The 13,927-nt window shown below is 40.4% G+C and overlaps 1 protein-coding gene across 6 annotated transcripts in view; it reads right to left on the reverse strand.

The window, feature by feature from the left end:
* Window positions 1-2,697, reverse strand: part of PPFIBP2 (PPFIA binding protein 2) — a 101,517-nt gene extending 98,820 nt beyond the window's left edge. For 3 of the 6 annotated variants that reach the window (XM_039384299.1, XM_039384300.1, XM_039384296.1), the window contains exons 1-2: window positions 2,558-2,697; window positions 2,218-2,404 (exon numbers count right to left, since the gene is read on the reverse strand). The gene's annotated coding sequence lies outside the window, so the exon portion shown is untranslated. Of the gene's footprint in view, window positions 1-2,217; window positions 2,447-2,557 lie in introns of those variants that run through there. The other 3 variants (XM_039384301.1, XM_039384298.1, XM_039384297.1) reach the window with 2 other exon arrangements.
* Between the last annotated feature and the right edge of the window lie 11,230 nt (window positions 2,698-13,927).

The raw sequence follows: 13,927 nt of genomic DNA on the forward strand, positions 1-13,927 counted from the left end.
AGGTAATCTTTTGCTAATCTCACCAGGTCAAGGTTGTTTGAGCTTAAACAAATCCTTAGCTGTGGGGAAAATGAGCTAAGTTTCTGGTCTGCCTCTGAGTAGCCTAATAAGAGTGAAAGCAGTGTGTAAGTGCTTTATAAGGTTTTGTGGGAGTTTGTTTGTTTTGAAGAGAGAGACCAGAAAGAGGCAAACAGGAAACAAGTTAGGTAAACGAGGGCTAGAAGCAGGGCTGCACATGGAAAAACAAAGAGGTGGCTCAGTAACTTCTGTTCTGTTTCATTTTCCCATCTTTTGCACTCAGAGGACATTGTCCCCCTGCCATTCCTGCCTGTTTGCTGACCCTATCAAAGTGTTCAGGGGAGGTGATTCTCAAGGTCTCCACTTACTCTCTTCCATCTGTTCTCTTCCCATTCTCCATTCAAACACACTCTTCCACATGAGGTCACATTATGCTGCCTTAGAGCCTGAACAGTCAGTCCAGAGAAACCAAGAGACTCAGTGTAACAGGCATGACAGGAAACTGGGAGAATTGATTCAAGAGCCCAGAAAGCACTTCTCTAGTCCATGCCTACATCAATACATTCTCCCTTTGTTTACATACACACCCACCCTGATCACTTGTCCACACTGCTGGTCCCACGTGAAGACAGATGAAGTGACATCGGATACAGTAGGGGAGAGGGGAGGATAGTGCTTATTATCTCATCTTATTTCTTTCCTATTTCCTTCCTGTCCTCCCTGCTTATAGCTGAGTCCTCACATGGATAGGGTTGCTGGAGTGAAATCAAGATGGTAGCAGCAGTGCCCTCTGCCATCATTCCTCTAATTCCTCTACTTTCTGGGACAGCAGATGAAAGCAGCAAGGGAACATGGAATCAGGGAACAATGCTCCCAGCCCAATTCCTACCACACTTCAGTCACACAGATTAAGAAGTTTCTGCCCCCTCCCTTTAATTTGGGCCTTCCATAGGGCAGAGTCCCAGATGAATGACAGATAAACTGCTATATGTTTTGCCAAGACACTTGATTACTAGCTGGCTTAGGTAAATAAAGCATTTAAGTTTTCTAAAGTGATGCTAAGATTAGTTTGAAACTGTTACAGGTGTGTCATATGTCTCTACAGCAGATACATCAGCAGTCAGTGGTAAGACTAGTCTTGAACTATCCCTCAGCTCAAGTCTTGTTACTGGGGACTTGAAATTATTTTATATATTACAAATTACATTTTTTTTACATATTATTTTTCCTCACATTCTGGTACCAAGCTATACTTGTCCTCAAGATGAAGCTAAGGTTCTTTTGAGTTCTACCTCTGCTCTAATTGACACTGGGTTTCCTTCAGGTTCAAGAGGCCCTTATAATTGCTCCCAGCTGGAACTATGAGCAAGTGGGCAGAAAATCCATATCATTTAAATCCAATACATATTTACTTGGTTTGTCCCAATTTGTCCTTTCACTCTCCTAGTACACTTAGTTCTACTCCCAACATTTCCCCATTAGGAAGACAGAAGGGAGCATAAAGATTCATTGGTTTTAGACAAATTCATACAGCAGACCCAAGCAAAAATCAGGAACACAAGCAAAGAAAATCAATAAACTTGGAAAGCTGAAATTCTGCTTTCTTTACTCTCCCATCTACTCTTTCCACATTTCCATACAAGTTTCAGAATGAAGTCCTTCATGCACCTCGTCACATATTCCTGCTTAAAAAACCCCCAAAACAACAAGAAACAACAGCAAAGAGCTCCTCAGTATCCCCCCTCCTGCCAAAACCTTAAAATTAAAAATCTGAAATTGCAAAGGACCTTGATTACTGTGGAAATACAATGTGTCCTACACGCAAATCTTCAAAAGCACATGTTGCACTGCACTTATGTACAGTGCAGTTACTGACATACCAAATTGTTACTTAGCATCCTATTCTGCCCCATGCAAAACTGAACAACTGATGATACACAAATGGGTGTAATTCCTTATCCTTCTTGCAAATGTTTAAGGGGGAGGTATTTTCATCATAGCAGCATGATAACATGAGTGCTGGCCGATGGAACGGGAGATCCCCTGACATCTCCTCACACTCCTACCTCCCTTATCTCTGCACTGCTAAAACACCCACTAAAGTTTAAAACAGCCCCTTTCATCTTCCAGCTGTTCTTTTCCGAATATCCTTTGAATGATCTTATTTCCCCACTGCGACGACCCAGATGACCCACATACCTCTTTTTTTTTTTTCCCAGTCAATTCTCAAACACAGACTGGGGGCGGCGGGGGCGGTGAACACCTCGCTTCCACTTCAGAGAACTTGGCCGCAGCTGGATGCCATTACCGACAGCACCGAACCGACCGTTCCATGCCAGCAGAGCGGTGTATTTACTGAACCGCCAGCCCAACTCGAGTTTCGGAGCTGCGAGGATAAATATTTAACTTACAGGAGCCGCGGCTGTTTAAAAACCCCTCCAGGCGGTGGGGAGCGCTGAACTCCCGCGGCAGGGCAGAGGAGGGAGAAGCAACAGGTCCGGTCCCCCCGTTTACACACCGACCAAAGCGCCCCGCTGACCTGCTCCTGCTCCCGCTCCCGCTCCTGCCCGACGGTGCCTCCGCCGCCTCCGCAGCGCCGCGCCGGGACCGCCGGGATAGCTGGGACAGCCGGGATTGCCCGGGATCGCTCTCCACCGCCTCCTCGCGCCGGGGGACGCCCGGGGAGCGCCCGAATCCTCCCCCGCAACCCGTCCCGATCCTTCCCGACCCTGGTCCCGATCCCGACCCGGCTCCGCTCGGGGCCGCCCCCACGTGACAGCGCCCGGCGCTCCCGCCCCCCCTCGCGGGCAGGTGCTCCAGGGAATTTCTGCGCGGACCCAACCAAGGGTCTGGAAAATTTGCCATCAGTTTCTGAGTTTTATTCTTCGTGTCGTTATTGCTAGAAGAAGAGCTATTGGCTAAAACTACGTTTAGTTTATTAACTAAAACATTCTACCCGGCACTTCTTCCCGCATACCAGGGATTTTCTAGGTTAGCAAAAACATTATATTATTAACAGAGGAAAACAATACACTCTTTCTCCAGAGATTTAAAAATCAAGTATTTCTGTACTTAAAGCGCTTCTCATCTACTTTAATTCTACTAATAAAACAATAGCATGGGTCATTTATATTAGTAAAAGCGTTTCATATCATATTCCTGTTGACTCCTGTTTAAAAAACATTCTCTGGTGTTCTGTTTATGATGGCAAAAATCTCTAGTACAGGAAGTCTCCAAGGAAGCAAACATTAAACAAAAACTCACGTTCAAAATGTGTAGGATTTTCTTGCGCCTCTAGAGATTCCTGGATTACTTCTAGAAATGTGGAAAGTGCTGCAAGTTTTAGTCCTTGGGAGTTTGCTGGTCACTGAGTGCCTTACTGATCCAACATCTGATAAGGGTTTCTGGTGACCAAACAGGTCATCCCACCTGTGCAACACTGACACAGCTCTTTCACAGCATATGTGTGTGCCAAGTACTTCTGATGATGTCATTTTTCCAGTGAGTTGGCAAAACAAAATTAACCATTTAGCAGAAAGTGAGATAAAGAGTTAGGAGTCACATATACAATGTAATTAGCACACACTTTTCCTGTGTGGAGTGGCTGTGTTTAACAAGCACAGTTTGTTGTCTTCCTTCTATGATGATGCTTTCACCTAAATAGTCTAAGCATGTTTAGTATGCACGATGTTTTAATGTAATTTTGTCACTTATAACAACCTACCTGAATTTTAGAATCTCTTTTTGCCTGACATAAGCTTCCAGTGTATTTGGAATGTTGAAACATCTCGTTCCCTGTTACCAACTGATGCACTCTCTGACCTTGGAAGAATTATTTATTATTTCAGTTTTGTTTTAAACTTGCACGTAACACCAAAACTATGAATCACACACCAGATATTCCAGATAAGGAATTGGACCTCACGTACAGAGAAAACATGCCCAAGGTGTAAGAGGGAGAGAATGGGAAGTGAACGCCTTTGAAACATCTCTGAACATGCTGAAGAATAATTAAAAACTGGCAAGAATCCACGGGCTGCGTATTAACTCGGCTTTTGAATTTTTCTTGTCTTTCCTCCCAGCTTTGAGGTAGTCATCTTACATGGGTCTCGTAGAGGAGTGGTGCAAATTACAGTGGTTGATAACATTTGCATCTTTTGTAATACTGACACAAAAAATTATGTACCAAAAATGATATAGCACTGCTTGTTGCAATATCCTTAAACCGTTTAGGAAAGAGTCAGTGGAATTTAGAAAAATCTAGGTGAAGCTGAACAGCTTTTCAACACCAGTCTGGTTTCCCCTGCTTTTCCCCAGCTCACTGGAGGTCTAGGACAGGTGTCTGGGCAACTTTCCATGTGATAGAAGCAGTATCTGGGACATAATTTGCTCTGCTATGACCATGTAGGGTTGTTACCTCCTTTCTTGTTTATTCTTGACCTGGAATAGCCAAAACCCTGCTGGTACATGCTGTACCCCAGTGTTGGGTTGGGAAAAGCAGTGTCAGCCAGTGCACGGGAAGGCGAGCGTGGCCTTGCCCTGGTGCTGTGAAGGGGAAGGGCCTGGAACAGAGAGGCTCTGCAATTACTGCCACTCCCTTGGGAAGGACAGGCAGAAGCAGAGAGAGGCTGAACAGCACAAGGACAGAACACAAAACGCTGTCCTGCTGCTGCTGCAATGTTCACATACCATCATTTTACAGTTCTGTTTCTGCATTTCTTGACGTTATATTATTGCATCACTGGAAAGCAGAGAGAATCCTAATTTCGGGCTCCCTTAAGCTTTTTGTTCCTGTCTATCCTGTTTAATATCACTGTAAAAAGTTCATTAATTCTGCATCTCTCTCAGTGTGGCGGGTTTCAGAAGCACTCCCTCAGCTGTCCTGCCCTCTTGGCTAATTACCATTCCAGAAGTCCCCCCTTCAATAAGAGTGGTTTGTTTCTCTGCTGCAGTGGTGCAGACTCATGACTGTCACAAAGCTGGCATTGTGTTAAGTCTTTGCCTCTCTTATATAACAATGGAGTTTATTCAGTGAGAGCAGAATCATCCTTCTCGGAAAAGACCTAAGAAAAAAAAGAAGTTAGGAACCCCAAAAGAGGACGCTGCTGGACATTGCTTTATTGACCATCTTCATTTCTTCCATCTGAAAAAACGGTGCAAAGCTGTCTGTAAGATCCCACGTGTTGCTCTATAGCAGTTTATCTTAACTAGATATAAAGACCAGGGTTTATTTTTTGTTCTTAAAACTTACTGAGCAGAACTGTCTGAGTTTCTCTTCCTCAGTGTCACATTATGGTCACTCTGACAATGCTGGGAGACCCTGTGTTTCAGTTCAGGCCATATTCCTGATCCTGCAAGTGTGCCTGATTGGTGCTTAGGCTTATGCATTTGGTGGTTCTTTCCTAGTGCTGTTTGGTCCATTACTGGATTATGCAGAAAAGTGGCAAAATGGCTCATAATCCCTGAAGGGTAAGGGCCAAAACAGACACTTAGATGAGGGCTCTAAGTGACTGTGCTCCCTAGATAGAAACTTGTGGCTACAAGGCAGGAAAAAACATCTATGTTTTGATACATCAGTTTGCAGCATGTTCCAAATTGCTGGTTTATTTGCTGAAAGGTTTTTATAAAGCTTTAATTTCCCTGTTTATAAAACAGAGTAAATTAACTGCAACTAATGTAGTCTAAATTCAGTCCCAACCACTCTGATATTTTACTATCAATTCATTCAAAAATTCTCATAAGAGATACCTGAGACCTCATGCCCTTCTTTATCAAAAGCTTTGTTTCAAAAAGACTACAGCAAAGATTAGTCAGAGTATGGTTTCATTGCTTTCCTCAAATCACAGTCCTCATAGTATGTACAGGCTTTGAAACATCAGCCTTAGAACAATGAATAAATACTGTGATGCAGGACTGTGAAAGCTGCAGTACTGTGTGATCTCTTGTTTGTGGAAAAAAAAGCAATCCACTTAAATGCTCAGAGATTGCTTATCATGTAAACGTGGTTAAATCAGCTGTAGATAGGAAATAATGTATTGAAGAATCCTTCCCCATTAACTCAGTACAGCTAATCCATTATGTCTCATTAGAAAGCATAGCCTGCCTTATCTTTAATAGAGATTTGTGGCCAGTCATGTCACCAGTTTCCTCTGGTAAGGTGCACAACCTTCTCTCGCCCTTCAAAACTTTTTCTAGCATATGTGGTGTGCTCTTTTTTCAGTGGTTTTTTTTTTTGTGTTATTTTTTTCCCCCACCTGTTGTTATTTGGTAGAGTTCACTTGAAATATTCAAGATGAGAGTTTAAATAAAGAAATTTGACCTCTACATAAAATTGCAATTGAAATTTTCTTGAAATCTTGTTGGATAGCTACAGCTGCTTGATACCAAAACAGAACTTACTACTTTTTCTTTTCCTCTGTCACCGTTTAGAGCATTATCTGTTCTGCAACAGAACACATGATATAAAAGTCTTCTTTTCAGGTATTTCTTACTAGGACAGATGAAATACACTTAAAAAAAATCCTTAATATATAGATAGTTTTGTTAGAGCGCGCTATATTTGTTGAGCAGTTTCGTTTTTTCCCCCCAGTCCTCTCTTTGTATCCCAGAAGCTTTCACAAGCCCATGCGGTTCTTAAAAAAGTCTTTCAGGAAAGCTTTGTTACTTTTGTTCAGCATTTTAAAAGACATTTAAGCAAGCCATTGATCTGGCCGCTCGCGTGTGACTGATGGAATGACACCTGAGCCAGGTGCAACGATCCAAATTTGGGCGGCGGTGCTACAAGGACTTAGCGCCATCTCGTGTTCAGATTTTAAATCACACACGAGTCATCCTAAGAGTTTTTGGGATGAGCGGTTTTGGCCCCCAGGAAAACACTACCTCCATGTGTTGAGGCATTTTATAAATTTTGGGGGTAGCAAGCCTACCATAGCAAATTGAAAGCTAATGGAGGACAGCTCCTCCTGTGTCTCCTCAGGCAGACACAGCTGTTTATAATGTTTCATTTGCTCTCACCATCAGGCAAAGGCCTTCTAATTGTAGCCTGGAAAATAGAGCTTATACTGTACATCACTGCATGAATGTATGTAGAGAATGCAGTCCCATTATAAGCTGCTATTCCACCTACTTTGGTGAGGCAATGTGGAGTTGTAGGACTTGTTTCAGTCAGACTGAACTCACGACATTAGGGAATTTGACATTTGTCTAAATTTGTTGCATTAAAAAGTTATGGGGTAAAAAAACCCCACATGCTAGAAAGTATTGTGAATTACACAAGATGTTATTAAGCAATTTCTTGACTGAGAAGATATCCATTGTTCTATTATCTCTTCATGAACTCTTCCGGCCAGCATTTGGGTTTGATTCAACTAAGACTTTTTCTTTTTTTGATAAGATAGTTCTTACTTAAAAAAAAATAAACCATGAAATCCTGTACCTTCAAACATAGGAAAGAATGTAACAGCAGAAAAATTCCAAGTTCATCTTACCTGCAAGCTTTGAGGCAGAAGACAGGGGTCTCTGTCCACTGTTTTTTCCAGACAGTGTTCTTGGTTACTTCTGTCTGTGATTGGGATGGTTGCTATCACACAGTTCTTTTCCTCACAATCATGTGTACACACACAGTAAGTCATGCCTTCACCTCTGCTCTGGAGGCAGACGTTGGGCAGCTCTGGCTGATGTGGTTTGGTGTTACAATTCAGTTAGTCTGATGAACAAAACACTCTGTGCTTGCTTAGCTGCAGAAATGAGCTGTGGTGTGTGACTTGTCACAGCTCTCAGGCAGGGAAGATTAGCTTAAGCCACTTTCATCTGAGCTCGACATTAGCCAGAGCAGATAAGGTCAGTCACTGTGACTCAGCTGATATGCAGGAACTCAGTCACATGCCTGAGCTCTTGATTTGTTTACTGATCAGCTGTCTTTTGGTGTTTTCTGATGTCTGCTGAGATGTGACTTCATAGAGGATAAATGATACCTTCTGTGGAGATTAAAGAAGAGTGGGCAACTGCATAGCTGAGTCTCTACTGATACACATCTTAAAATTATCTTAAGGTCAGTCTGCAAGCAGTCACAAAGGTCTGTTAGAAAAAAACCCAACCAACCAAAAAACCCAGCCCCAAAAGCCAACCCAACAACAGAAAAAAGCAGCAAGTCCCTATCTCTAATTCTTACCTTGGACCCAGTAGCTTATCACCTACATTAGTGTACTGTAGCATGCATGGCCTGGAAATTATGAGTAATTGACTGTGATTGACAAATCAACAGGAGCTCCCAGGTTTACAGTTTCCCTGGGGACATGTAGCTTGTTTTTACACAATACAGGTTTCCTGTCAAAGAATCCTTCTTGACTCTTTCTGTAATCTGAATTTTATCTGTTTCTCCATTTCCTTTTTTCCCCTCTCTACCTTCAGAGATAAACTTTGTGTTTTTCTGAAACTTGATCTAGCATGTAAGACTTATTTTATTCATTCACCAGACTGCTGGTTTTCAACTTTTCTCCACTCTTAGGTTTTTTTGGTTTTGATTGTTTGCTTTTTTTTAAGGCTAAAATGTCTCCTCTCTGCCCTGCCTTTGAGCTGTAAGCCTGTTTTGCAGATGACTGCTCACCTACTGGTCACTATACTTTCATTAGATTTCAGAAGTAACCAGAGAAATATATCCTAATGTGTTTTTATTTTTTAAATTAGCTAGCATAGTGATCTAAAGTCTCATACCACAAAACCTGACTGCAGCAATGTTAGTTTTCCAGTGTATGGCCTATAAATTTAAAGCTCATTATCGAGAAACAGAATCAATTTCAGATGATTAAGATTTGAATTTATGGCAGATTTTATGTAAATTTGAAAGCATTAGTGGGGGACTATAAATAATGTCAGCCACTTTAAAATTCTTCTTTCTCTTGCATGGCCAAAACAAACCACCTTGCCCTCTTCTCTTAAATTTAGATACATATCTTGTGCACTTTATGGTCTCTGCATAGATGAATGGATCTTATCACAAATGAAAGTCTCAGCATATGTTTCTGTTGGTTGGAAGCAAACAAATCAAAACCAAAGTCTTCTCTGTGAGCTGCCTATTTACACATTTCCAGTTAGGAAATCAGGGACGTGTTCCTTATAAATCATGCATTCTGCCCCCATCCCATGACGGGAGCTGAACTGGTCTAAAACTCGTGGGTAGAAGCTATACAGTCTTCATGCACCTTGGGACTGGAGCTGGTAAGGAAACAAGTTAAGTACCAGCATGAGAAAGGTGGTTTTTAGCTTGATCACAGTGCCACAGCTGCAGGAGTTTTGGTTGATTCTGAGAAAAACCTGCCAATGACCTCAGAATCCTGTTGTGATTTCACACTGATTGCAGCTATATAAGCCTCTAAAGGAACTTGCCTCTGAAAACTAAAACTTGCCTTCTGTGCCTTGCTGTAGTTTCTGTTAGTTCAAACAAAAAGAGGATTAGTCATAGAAGTTGTTTATGAACACTGTGAATTTTGACACCTGGGGAGTCAGCAAACCCTTTCAGGTAATTTGTGGTTTAATTATGTTATACAGATTCAAACTTACATTTAAAATGTATGTGTTACTGTGTGTTATCATAACACTATTTTATTCTCTGTGTCTTCTTAATGTGAACTGTCTTTGACTTGCTATGTTAATAAATAGTTAGGAGATTCTATCTCCCAAAAAATCCTCTCTGAACAGGAAATAACTATGGTCAGTCATCTTTATTGTGGCTCTGATTTGTTTTAGAAGTGCTCTATCTTGATATGGAACTAGATTTTTTTTTTTTTAATGTATTTATAATTTATGGTCCTAATTGTTTTCCTAAATGTGAACTTATGTCAAGTCAAAAGAAGCACTCCAGTATCAAAAACCTGCTGGTATGATAATGGCTGCACTTCTGTCATTGATGTAGCTTAAGACAGTTGCTTTCTGCATCCAGACCTGAATTGTATCTCACAGATTCAGCCTGAGAAATGTTTCACTTTTTGATATTGTAAATCATTTATTCCTGCTGTTAAGATCTTTTTTTTAGCTGATATATTCAGGAAAAGGTTCACTTCTTTCAGGCTCCTTTAAAAAACTCCTTTGGTCTTAAAGCCTAGTTCACCACTCATAGAGAAACTAGAACAGTGACTTTATTCAGTGCAACTGTACAGAGATTAAATATTTGTTTCCCTGAAGGAATGGAAAGAATAAGGATATGAATTTAGTTCTCCTTTGTCGTGCCTGCACATTGTCAGATACCAGGATTCTCTTTCTGTGTACATACCACATTCCTTTTCAAAAAGTATTCATACCTTGTTTATGAGCATTCCTTATTGTTTTTCTGGTTAGTCAGTCATGTGATGTTGTATTTCCTCATCAAACAGCCAAACAAATTCTTTTAGCATAGACACAAACAAGGGTGAAATTAGAAGTGATGTTTATGGATACTAATACTTACAGTGTTGAAGTTAATTTGATGTTGTGAGTAGTATCAGAAAAATATAATGACAGCAAATGTTAATATAAATATTTCACCAAAATTTTGCTTATGGATATGATAATCAGCACCTTCCTTGCCCTATAATTCCATTAGAGGGAGTCAATAAAATGTATAGTAAGATAAACTGCAACTTAATTGTGCCACCTGGATTTCAGTGCTGTGCTCTGACTGATAAATCTTTGGAGGTTTATTTGCAGAAGTAGCTGGATGGTGGTGGGTGGCAAGAACACAAATGTTTTCATTTTAAAAAATTACATCTCTTCTACTCTTCAAGAAAAAGATGGTGCTGTTATGAAATAAGATCAAGATACATGGTTGTAGAGTTTTGATTTCACCTGGAAAACTATAATGGCTCATATGGATTGTTTTGTATTTGTACACTTGTGTACCTTTTTTTTTTTCCTGCTTATGTATGTGCACTTGTGCATGTCAAAACATAAACATACAAGTTTCTGACCATTGCCAACATATTTTGAACTTCTTGGGTAGAAAAAAAAATGTACATCCCTCATACCTATTGGTTAGTAAAACAAACATTTCATCTTTCAGTAAAAATTTGATAAGGAAAAAAAGATTTATTCAAAGTGCATATTTAAAGTTCTGGGCTGCTCACTGTGAGAAAGACATTGAGGGGAGGCAGGGAGATGGTGAAGGGTCTGGACCACAATGAGGAGCAGCTGAGGGAGCTGAGGTTGTTTAGCCTGGAGAAGAGGATGCTCAGAGAGACCTCTACAACTCTCTACCAGGCAACTATCGACAGTACAAGGGGCAATGGCCTCAGGTTGCACCAGGGGAGGTTCAGTTTGGATATTAGGAAAAAATTTCCTCCCCAAAAGGGTTGTTAAGCATTGGAATGGGCTGTCCAAGGAAGTTGTGGAGTCACCATCCCTGGAGGTGTTCAAAAAATGAGTAGATGTGGCACTTAATACTATATTTTAGTTGACAGGATGGTGTTCAGTTGACGATTGGACTTGATGATCTTGGGGGTCTTTTCCAACTTTAATGATTCTGTAATTCTGTATCATACAATTTATGGTTGGGGAATTAATGATATTTCTTTGAAATTTAGTAAGAAATTATTTGTTGATAAGACTGACCAGAAATGTAGTGGTACTAAAAGGGCAACGAGAATGGGATTATGTGATTTTTCTTATGATACGAGTACTATGGGGGGGGGGGAAAAAAGGATTCAGAGTAGCCTGGAGGTTTTTCCAGTTTGTCAACATGCAAGTTCTGTAAACTTAAAACAATACATTTTGACTTTACTGCTGTTATTAATCCTGAAAGTTTATGTTTGCATTTTATGGCCAAACAGTTGAATAGGAAATGCATTTTTTCTGGATGTACTCACTAGCTTCTGAAACGGGGGAGCAGACAAACAATTCATAGCATTCAGCAAAATTGCTTTTGCTAGAAAGATTACTGAAATAAATTTTTTTTTCTTTTTGAGACACTGCTAGGATATAACATTTTCCATGGTGATACAAGTTCTGCACAGACTTCAGAGGTGATTGCCTCTGGGACTGAAATGCCTGATTTCAGATGGTTCCCTCTTTCTTGGTGGTTTTTTTTTTTTTTGCTTCTGTATAAAGAAGAGCTAAGGCTTTAAACCAGGTTATGAATCTTTTCTGTCAAAGCTGTTTCTACCAACTGTGTATGTGGCACTGGAAAGCTGGCATTAAAGCAGTATGCATCTTGCAGACACATTAAAATTGCTTTTGGAAAAATACAGTGTGAGCATAAAGCCAAAGTAAATCTTTGCAGTTCTTACAGGGAGAGCCATCGTTCTGTATGGGACAGTATTGATTTTAAATTGAGTATATACACAGGAAATGATGTTGGCACTATCTTCTAATCCTCAGTTGAAGTAAATGGACAGTAATAATGTAAGCAGTATAAGACTGGGCCTTTAAGAGGAAAAATAATCGGTCGTATGTGTTGTTTAAACTAAATAGTCTGACAAAACCGCTATATTGAAAAACTCCCCAAAGCACGTAATTCTTTCTGGGTGTTAATGATTACAGAAAGTTGCAGGTATTACATGGGATCAGAGAAAAAAGTACAAAATATAAGATCAGTGCTGCTCCTAAAAATACTGTAAGATGACTACTTATAAAATAGTATTTGGATAACAGATAAATGTGTAAGTTTAGGATCTAATTCATTGCATTAGCAGCTAGTGTTCATATCTTTGATTCTTTCCTTTTCCAGCCAATTAAGAATAAGAAAATAACGATTAACTTGAGGTCACATAACAATCAGGTGCAACAGTCCTCTATTTAAATGATCTTTACTTGGACATCCTGATTAAAATACTGTTTCTAACCTCATTTATTACAAACATGGGACAAGAGAACCCAGGGAAGGATAATAAAATGATCTATTTTTCAATGATTGCCAATCATATTTCAAATCAAATGAATGCAACATCAGACCACACAGACTGAGTGTCCCATATGCAAATACAGAAAAGCTGGTCCATTCAAGTGATTTTTGTCAGCTTTGGAGCTTTACCAGTTTTCAGGAGGGGCACTGATTCCTAGAGAAAAAAATAGACACCTGACAATATGTTCATTTTTCTCAGTTAACTTGCCAGGATGGCTTAGATAGGGCCCCAGAGACCGCTCCTCCTCTCTGCAGGTAGCTGCTCTTGTGATCAATCGCCTGCCAAAATTCAAGGTTGCTCAAACCAATATTGTTCCTGACAGTGGATATTGCGAGTCTCCTGTCACTGAAAATTTCTGAGATGAAAAGGTCTGTGCCAAGGCTCACTAGCCTTGTAGTCAGAGAACTCTGTGATGTTTAACCTGACTGCAGTTTGAATTATTTCTGACCATCAGTGATAAAGGGCACAGATGCTTCTCTTCTGCTTTGCAATAGCTTTTTACATATTTGAAGCTTGGGAGCTTTTCTTGTAATTGTGAAAACCATTCCTGCCCAAAGGTAGTCTTTGCTCTTGTCCTTACGGAATTTTATCCTATTTTTTTCTGACCATTTTTCAGATGAATTTTGTTAGAAAGGCCAAAAGTTGAGTCTTTGACGACAGCTAAACTTGGAAAGAGTTGGTTTAGCACACAGAAAACAGCATTGAGGTAGCAGGAACGGGATATAATGCTTTGATAGTAGGGACCCAAGGCAGCAAACAACTGGGCCTCTGCTTAGCCTGTGTTCATTAGAGATCTCACTGTCCTCTTCATGAGGGTGGGTAAGTTCCTCAGTGTAGCAATTCCAAGCCTTTGAGCTCACAGTTTGTGAACACTTACAGGCTAAAAATGAGGACAGACAGATCTAGTAAAGTTAGGACTGATAGTGTGACTTTCTGTGGCTATGGTTTTGTTTGGAAATCATATTAGTGTTTAAGGTAAAAATGCAGTTAAAACAGCATTGGAAACTCCTTATGTTAAACAACCTCCGTACTCCGTGTAG

Source organism: Pipra filicauda, unplaced genomic scaffold (assembly GCF_003945595.2).
Source record: "Pipra filicauda isolate LSUMZ 115617 unplaced genomic scaffold, ASM394559v2 scaffold345_size814242_pilon, whole genome shotgun sequence".
In the NCBI taxonomy this organism is placed as follows: domain Eukaryota; kingdom Metazoa; phylum Chordata; class Aves; order Passeriformes; family Pipridae; genus Pipra; species Pipra filicauda.